The following is an 8064-nucleotide window of genomic DNA, read 5'->3' on the forward strand; positions in this document are numbered from 1 at the left end:
CTCAAAGCGTAAAAGTGTAACAAGTCCATGCCAAATGGTTTTAGGGTTTTGAAGCCATCCGTATTCAGGAGAGTGGCTGTTGCATTGACTTACTGAAGGACCCATCTTCGGCTCTTCGAGCAAATTGGACATTTTTGCCCCTAGTTTGGAGGGGTGCTTCTGTTTTAGCTTTACAGGCTTCTTCTGATGAGATCTGATCTTCTTGATCTAACTTTGGTGCCTCTTGTTCGAGGGCTGCTTCCAATCTGGCCACACAGGCCTCTCTTGATGGTCGATCGTTGAACACTCCGAATTGTGGTTCAAGGTTTTAAAATAAGGGCTCGAGTCTTGAGGCTGAGAGCGATCCTAAGCTGCACAATCTCAAGAGTGATTCCACACAGGTCTTCGCAGGACCGCACAAAACATTTTGTTTTTGAAAGTTTTTAAAGAAGCGACAAATCGCTCGCGCTGAAGATAGTGTGGAACCAGTCTGGATCAAGCTAGGGTCCTTCTCAGTACTCACGCTGACAAGCATGATTTCAATCATTAAGGGCTTAGCACGCCTCTCTTTCTCCCAATTTGATCAAAGTTTGCAAAACCCGAGGAATTCCTTCCTCTTTGTTTTCACTGCAGTGTTTAAAAAGTTTTGAAAAACTTAGGTCAATGCAATGATTTTCAGGGCACAAGAGAACAGGTGGAATGTACTACTGTTCCATTCAAGTCCCCTGGCACAACTAATTCAGAATAGTAGTAAGCACAAAAACATGATAGCCGTAGCTGTTTCATTCAGATTCCCTAGTTGCAACTGGCTCCACGACAGAGACAGACTCAAAAGAAAGCAAAAGGGTAATTACAAAACAAAACGGTGTTCGAGGCAACAACTCCGGAATCACCCGACATTCTATACAAAGGGGACTGACTCGCTACAACAAGACAGACCCATAAGCAAAAGGACTGGCTCAAGACAATGAGACAGACTCAAAACAAAACAAAAGATTGACTCGGCACCCAAACTAGAATTTACAAACCTAGCATTCGCAAATGCTCCAAAAATGCGTGCCAGACGCCATATCCAAAATACGCCGAGCGCTGCCCGCAGGTGGTTCACTTCCTGATTACATACTCGCAGTATCGGTATCCTCAAAATCCAATAACTGGGTAGTAACGAACTTGGCTGAGGTGGGCGGGAGGATAACTTCGTTGTCGATCAAGTCTTGCACCTCATGACGGAGGCAAAAACAATTGTTGGTAGCATGACCGGTTTGCTAATGGTACGCACAGTACAAGGCAGCATCATGTGTAGTAGGGAGATTCTTTGGGAGAGGCCGAGGCTCCAAGGGTTTAAGATGCCCCCTTTCGGCAAGGATCTGAAGTGCCTTTGACAACGGCATATAGAGAGCGTGAAAGACCTTGCGCCCTCGGGGCAGGTACTTTGAAGGTTGAGTATTCTTGCTAGACGCACTAGCGAAAGGGTCGGCAGGCGCCGCCTTGGCTTTCTGATCTTTCCCAGGTGCAGGGTTGGGAGTGGAAGGAACTGTTCTGGCATGACGGGGCCTATCCCGATTTTCTAGCTGGCTTGTACCGCCTTCGGTTGGAGTGGGGAAAATATCATCCACAGCCTTAGCTACGACTGCGAATACCTGTTGTTTACTCATCCCCTCGGCTTTCAAAGCCTCAACTGCCCATAGCAGTTGTTCAATGGGATCGGCATCTGCCTTCATTTTGTTCTTGCCTCTGGCCTCGTCCTGATCGAGGGTTTGGGTTAATGTTGATACGTCATTGTTATAGTTGGAGGCCACCTCGGGTTGGCTAAGTTCGATCACAATCCGTCCCAACAGTGGGGGCTCCTGTGGTACAAAATTCCTGGCATATAGTGTGGCTGGTGGCGAAGCTGACATTCCGTAAGCGAGATCCGCCACGGACCTCTGGAGGTCACCTATCATTCCCATAAATTCGAATGTGGTGGGCTCACGAGCCTAATATAACTGGGGGGGTCCAGACCGGGTGCGCGACAGGCGACCTAGGTGGATGCGGTACATCGACATTGGTCTCGCTTTGTAGAGTGATTCCTTGATCTAATGCGACCGTTATAACCACAATCTCCTCTGAATTCTGCATCATGATAAGTGCGCTGTACTAAACGGTGACTGACGGATCAGATATCTGCCTTGCCTCAGCAAGGGGGAATACTAGCTATTCTGTATCAACTCTCTGAACTGAAAGGAAAAACAAGCAGCGTTTCAGCCCAAATGGATCAAACACAGATGTAGCCGAACAACTGTACTCTACTGTTGACCATTGTTGTTCGAAATCACTGCCCCCAAAATACTGAATCGGATACCCACAGATATAACTGATTCTCATAAACTGATACTGGTGCGCTCAGGCCTGATACTCAAACTTGCAAACTGATATGTACGTTCCCTGTAGAGATGCACTCTAAAAGCACATAGCAAGTAAAGAGAGCCAAAACACCCCTATGGAGGGGTAGGGTTTCCCTGTCCTATTTTTGTCAGGAGCTAGGGTTTCACTATGCACGCAGCAGTTTTCAAACAACCTAACATCGGGTAAGCAACATATCCTAGTTTGGAATAGTTACTATGGATTTCGATATGTACTAGGTCGAATGGTCGAAAAGGGTGCCCCGGTAAAACCGGGGTTTGTGTTCCCATACTGTCAAAGCCCACAACCGGTCAGCCGTATGGCATGCTTTGACAAAGTCAAGCCTTCGGCAAACCGTTCAGGAATGGCAGATGGCGAACACGGTGTCCTAGGCGCACCTATGCACATGTAATGCAAAGAGACACATAAATGAAATCAAAACAGGATATCATGAGTTCGAGTCAAGCTCTCTAAATCCCCAGCAGAGTTGCCAGAAACTGTAGACATCCCCAAACGACCCAGGAGGACGAGCCCCGTTCTGTTCGATTTGGGTTCACTACAGTTTGGACTCTCCAATTGTCACGGTTCTTAATCTGAATCAAAGAGTCCAAATCCGGCAAATCGTTTTGAGAAACAGATTTTTGAAAAGAAGTGCCAAACATGGACTGCTTTGCCAGATACAGAGTCGCCACCTAAATATTTTATTTTGGAAAATTTAGGAAACCCTGACTCGGTGCCAAAGGCCACGTGTCCGTCATCACCAAAGTTGCCTCAGCTCGGGAGCTTGGGTACGATTGGGGAAGGTTAGCTATGAGCACCCCCTCTCACCTGATCCGAAGATCGGCCTCTACTAACCGTGATATCCGTTTTTGAAAACGTTATGTGTTCTTATTCCGGTTATTAGCCTAGGATTACTATGTTATGCGCACAACACTCAAGTATAGACCAAATTGCCTAAATTGGAACAAAACATTTCATGCTTGTTTTAAAAATGGCTTGCTACACGTAAGTAGGCTAAAATGCAGGTTTTGCCACCCTCAAGTGGGCTTTAGAAAAGATGGTTTTGCCATTATCTAGTGGGTTTAAAACTCACAGTTTTAATGCATTATTCCAATTTAGGTAATTCCACCTCCACCCACAGGCACTCAAGCAATTTATATCACATAAGCAGCTAGCCTCATGGTAATCATGCAATTATGGCAACACTCACACGCATGCGGTATGCTAAAGCATAAATGCTTACCTAGTTCTCCGAGCCAAAACAAAAGCTAGTTAGTAATCAATGCATGATCCTAGCTCATGTTAAGATGGCTAATGCAACACATACAAGATGCAATTACAATAGGCTCGGCTATTCTAAGATGGCATGTGATGATGCTACAACTAACATGTATTCAACTTTAGAATTGAAATACAAATGCAGTTAGTATGATGCGCCGAGCCCGGTGCATGTAAAACAAATATATGGATGCACGCATGCTATCATACTGTATGCTAATTGAAACATGCCCTAGGCTAACCATCGAAAGCTAGTAAATAAAAGGGAAGAAAGACGTGGGGTTGGGAGACATACACACACTCACGCACACTTATTACACAATTGCCCTCACTCGGAGGGACCGAAAGAATAATACAAGTTAATTAACCTACAAGCTAATTAAATATTACAAATCAATTAATTAATTACCAAATTGACTAATCTAATGAAAACAGTAAACAGCCTCGGGAAGAGGGTCCAATGCAATGCGCACTCGGCTCCGCTCGGAAAGTCACTGCCATGCACAAGTTGCCTCTGCTTTGACTGTTCTGCTTCTCTGAAAATTGCACAACTCCCAAGGTTGCTTCTCTGAGTGTTGTAGAACACCACCGGCTGAGTGGGATCATCACCGGCCATTTTGAAGTGGTCATCGACCGTCCATTGAGCTCTCGGCCAAATATATTTGGTTGGTCGACAGTATATATGGCCGGCCGGCCAAAACTTCCTGCAGAAACCTGTTTGACAGCAGCAGAGGGCAGGCAAGGCATGGCAATGCGTTTCAAGCAATGTATGCACCAACCAGACTCCTTATCATATTTATGACTCAAAGGAGGATGGGCCTCGATTCTCGGGCCACCAATCACGCATTTCCATGCATGATGGCCCAAGAGACCAAGTATGCATTTTGATTTCAAATGCAATGCACACACACAAACAAAGGCCCAATCCCTATCACTAGATCAAGGGACAAGGCATGCTTGCTAGATGGAATGCAACCTAGGCATGCAAACTAATATGCTATATGGTATAGAGGGGAGCATGCAAACATGCAATGTACACTAGGTACAAAACCTAAGCAAACAAGGCAAACGAGCATGCCATAACTATGCAAGCTAATGAAGCATGCGAGATGTGATATAATCATGCAAGTGTGCAAGACATGCAAACATGCTAGCAACTTGACTAAGGGAATGCATGCCAAATGCAAGTGATTTCAAGCATGCAACACATGCAACCAAGACATGCAAACGTGGATTAATGCAACAACATTTGAATAGCATGCAAAAGATGGACTTAAACTGAATTGGGCAGCTCTCAACTAGGCCCAAAACAATGGCTAACATGCTCAAGAATGGAAGGACGAATGACACGCAAGCATGCATGCACACAAGGACCAACACCTAGGCATATAGGAACAACTCTCAAGCACACTAAAGAGGATGCAAACATGGGCTAATGGCATGCATCATAAGCTTTGAAAATCATGTTAAGAATGGTGCTAAACCAAGTAAACAAGGTAAGGATGGCATGAGACAATGGTCCAAGATTCAAGGCAAGCCCAAGGGGGATTGAACTACACTTAATGCAACCACACATGGCATGAATTAAGTGACCAAAACCAGAGTTTTAGCATGCTAAAACAAAGCCAAAAGACCACTTAGATGGCATCTAAATGACTTACACATGGAAGCATACACAAAGACCAAACATGGAGCATAGGACACAACCTCTTGAAGCATCAAAGGGGCCATGAAATGCAAGCATACAAGCATGCTAAGAGGACTGAAATGATGCTATAAGTGGTGCCAAACCACTGAAATAAATCAAACAATGCATGCTCAACACTTCACATACATAAAGCCTACAAGTTAACAATGCAAAGGAGCTATGCAATACATGTTATGGTTGATCAAAACAACCAAAAACAGACCTTAAACATGGCAAAACAAGTACGAAAGCTTCACAAAGCTAAGCCGAAAGCATGCTTGAACAAGGGTTAAAACCTAGATGCATGTTAAGGCTACAATATGGCATTACAAGGCATGTATGCTAAGCAAGCATGGTGTACCAAAACTAACTAAAAACAGAAGCATATTATGACATAATAAGCATGAAAATCAGCTAAGGCATGGCTAACATGAACCAAAACAATATGCTCTCTAAAGAGGCAAAAATGGCCCTTTTCAAGGACAACAAGGAGAGGGGGTGGCCCTCTCCTTCCTAGGACCTCAAGGCACCATCCTCACCTCTGAAATCCCTCAAGATTTCAGTGGTGAGGAGGCCCAAACACAATGGTCCCGGAGCTCAACCGAAATGGCAAAAAACAAGGGCCAAACAAGCCTTAAGAGGGGTCAAACAACCCCAAAGCTTAAAACACCCTTAACAAACTATTTAGAGCACTAAAAATCAGAACTTTTATATGTTATACACAAAGCTCAAAAACAGATGCAAGGCAGGAAAAAATGCAATGTAAAAATGGGGAATAAAGGGACAAGTTTCTTACCCTTGTAGACCCTCGTCACCAATGGTGAACCAACTGGTTCTTCAAGCTCAAACTAGCTCCACAACTCCAAAAACAACCCTCAAGGGCCTCAGCTCCAAGAGAAGGTGTGATGGTGGGTGTTTCTGTGCAAAACTAAGACAAAACACACACAAAACACAAGAGAGAGAAAGATATAGAGATGGAGGATATATGAACCCTAACCCTAAAACTCAAAACCCTCTGAAAATGTTGTCTAAATTGTCTAACCTTCGAACAAGAGAGAAGAGGCTCTCTTTTAAAGACAATTGGTCTTGTAAAGCTTCCAAAGGAAGCTAACAAGAGGGCAATCCCTCCATACACGTGTATGGAGGGGGTGACAGTGTATGTCAGCTGCACAAAAATATCTGCAAAAGCAGATGCACCGTAGTCGGCCGGCCAAAAATGCAATTGACCAAAAAAAGATAGCCGGCCGGCCATCTATAGTGCCGGCCGGCCAAGAATTTGGTCGGTGGCAACAAAACACAGCCGGTGGCCTCAAGCCATAGCCGGTGGAGTGTGGGGATGGCCCAAAGCCATTCCCTGCCCCTCCAAGACAAAGCACAAGTGTTTGGTGCAAAACCAGACACACAACAGTCGAGTCGAGAGATCCTGAGGCAAGGCGCGTAGCGAGACTTCCGGGAACTCATGAAGAACACAAACATGGATGATCACCGAGTGTTCAAGCGGTGACATCCAAGTCTTGAGGACGGTCAAAAATGGGGTGTCTACACATAACACCAGAGGAATGTAAATTGTTTAGCATTGTGTGATAGAACAAGCACTTCGTTGTGGGCTCTACTCACTGTCTTCCCTGTGTCTTTCTCTTTCCCCTTGTTGCTTTCTTTATTCTCTTATTTTCCCTCAAAAAACTATTGGTGTAAAGAGATGAAAGGGTTTTGAAGAATTTTACTTTAGGATTAGTTTTGGTAATATAATAGGTGTAATGAGAATCACATTTTTTTTTTTAGTAGTGTAAGTAGAATCACTCTTTTTAGGAATAATGTTGAAACTTTCTTAGTTATAAAGTTCTGTAAGGTTTGATTTTCAAAATCTAGTTTTTAGAATCCATTTATAGAATTTTTTTCTAAAAACTAAAAATTAAATTAGTGAAAAAAAAATTAAAAGCATATCATTTTTTGTATAGCGATTCCGGGTTTACCCTTGTTGTACAGTTGTACAGTGATCCGGACATGTGTCTGTGGATGTTGGTAGTCGTTTATTATTTTGTTTACATTCTTTTACTTCGTGATTGAGTTATAGGATGTGTTGGGCAGGTTTGTTACAGGTTGGTTGAGTTTAGAAACCAAAACTAGTTGCCCAGGTTTTGGCCTGTACGCTCGAGCGGAGATTACACCCATTCAGTATTTTCCTGTGCAGCGTTGTACGCTCGAGCGTGGTATTGGCCGCTCGAGCGGGGTTGTCTGAGTGCCGCTCGAGCGTAGAGTTGGAAGCTCGAGCGGAGGCCTGGTTCTGTATAAATGCTGGGAGAGTGCATCCGGCGCTCGAGCGGAAGTTTGGACGCTCGAGCGGGAGTCTGTGAGTGACGCTCGAGCGGGGTGTTTTACGCTCGAGCGGGAGACTGGGTTTAAGTCCCGAAATTGTGACTTTTCAAATCACTTTTTACTTTCTCTTCTCTCTCTTACTTTTCCAAAATCACCATTGTTGAGCCTCTCACTCTAGACTCTACCTTCTCTCTAGGTTTTGATCTAGTAGGAGTGATTTGCTCACCTTTGGCCTTTACAAAAAAGTTGTTGATCGTCGAGGGCTTCATTTTAATCTGAAAATCTCGGGTTTTGGAGCACGTTGGGTTTTGTCGTCTTCTCTCTTGGAACTCCGAATTTGAGGTAGGGATATCCTACTCCTCTCTATGGATTTTGTCTTTAAATTTTGGTATTTTGAGATGTTGGGCTTGGCTTGGTAATTT

The sequence above is a fragment of the Camellia sinensis genome, chromosome 2, assembly GCF_055761805.1.
Source record: "Camellia sinensis isolate YWXY chromosome 2, ASM5576180v1, whole genome shotgun sequence".
NCBI lineage: Eukaryota > Viridiplantae > Streptophyta > Magnoliopsida > Ericales > Theaceae > Camellia > Camellia sinensis.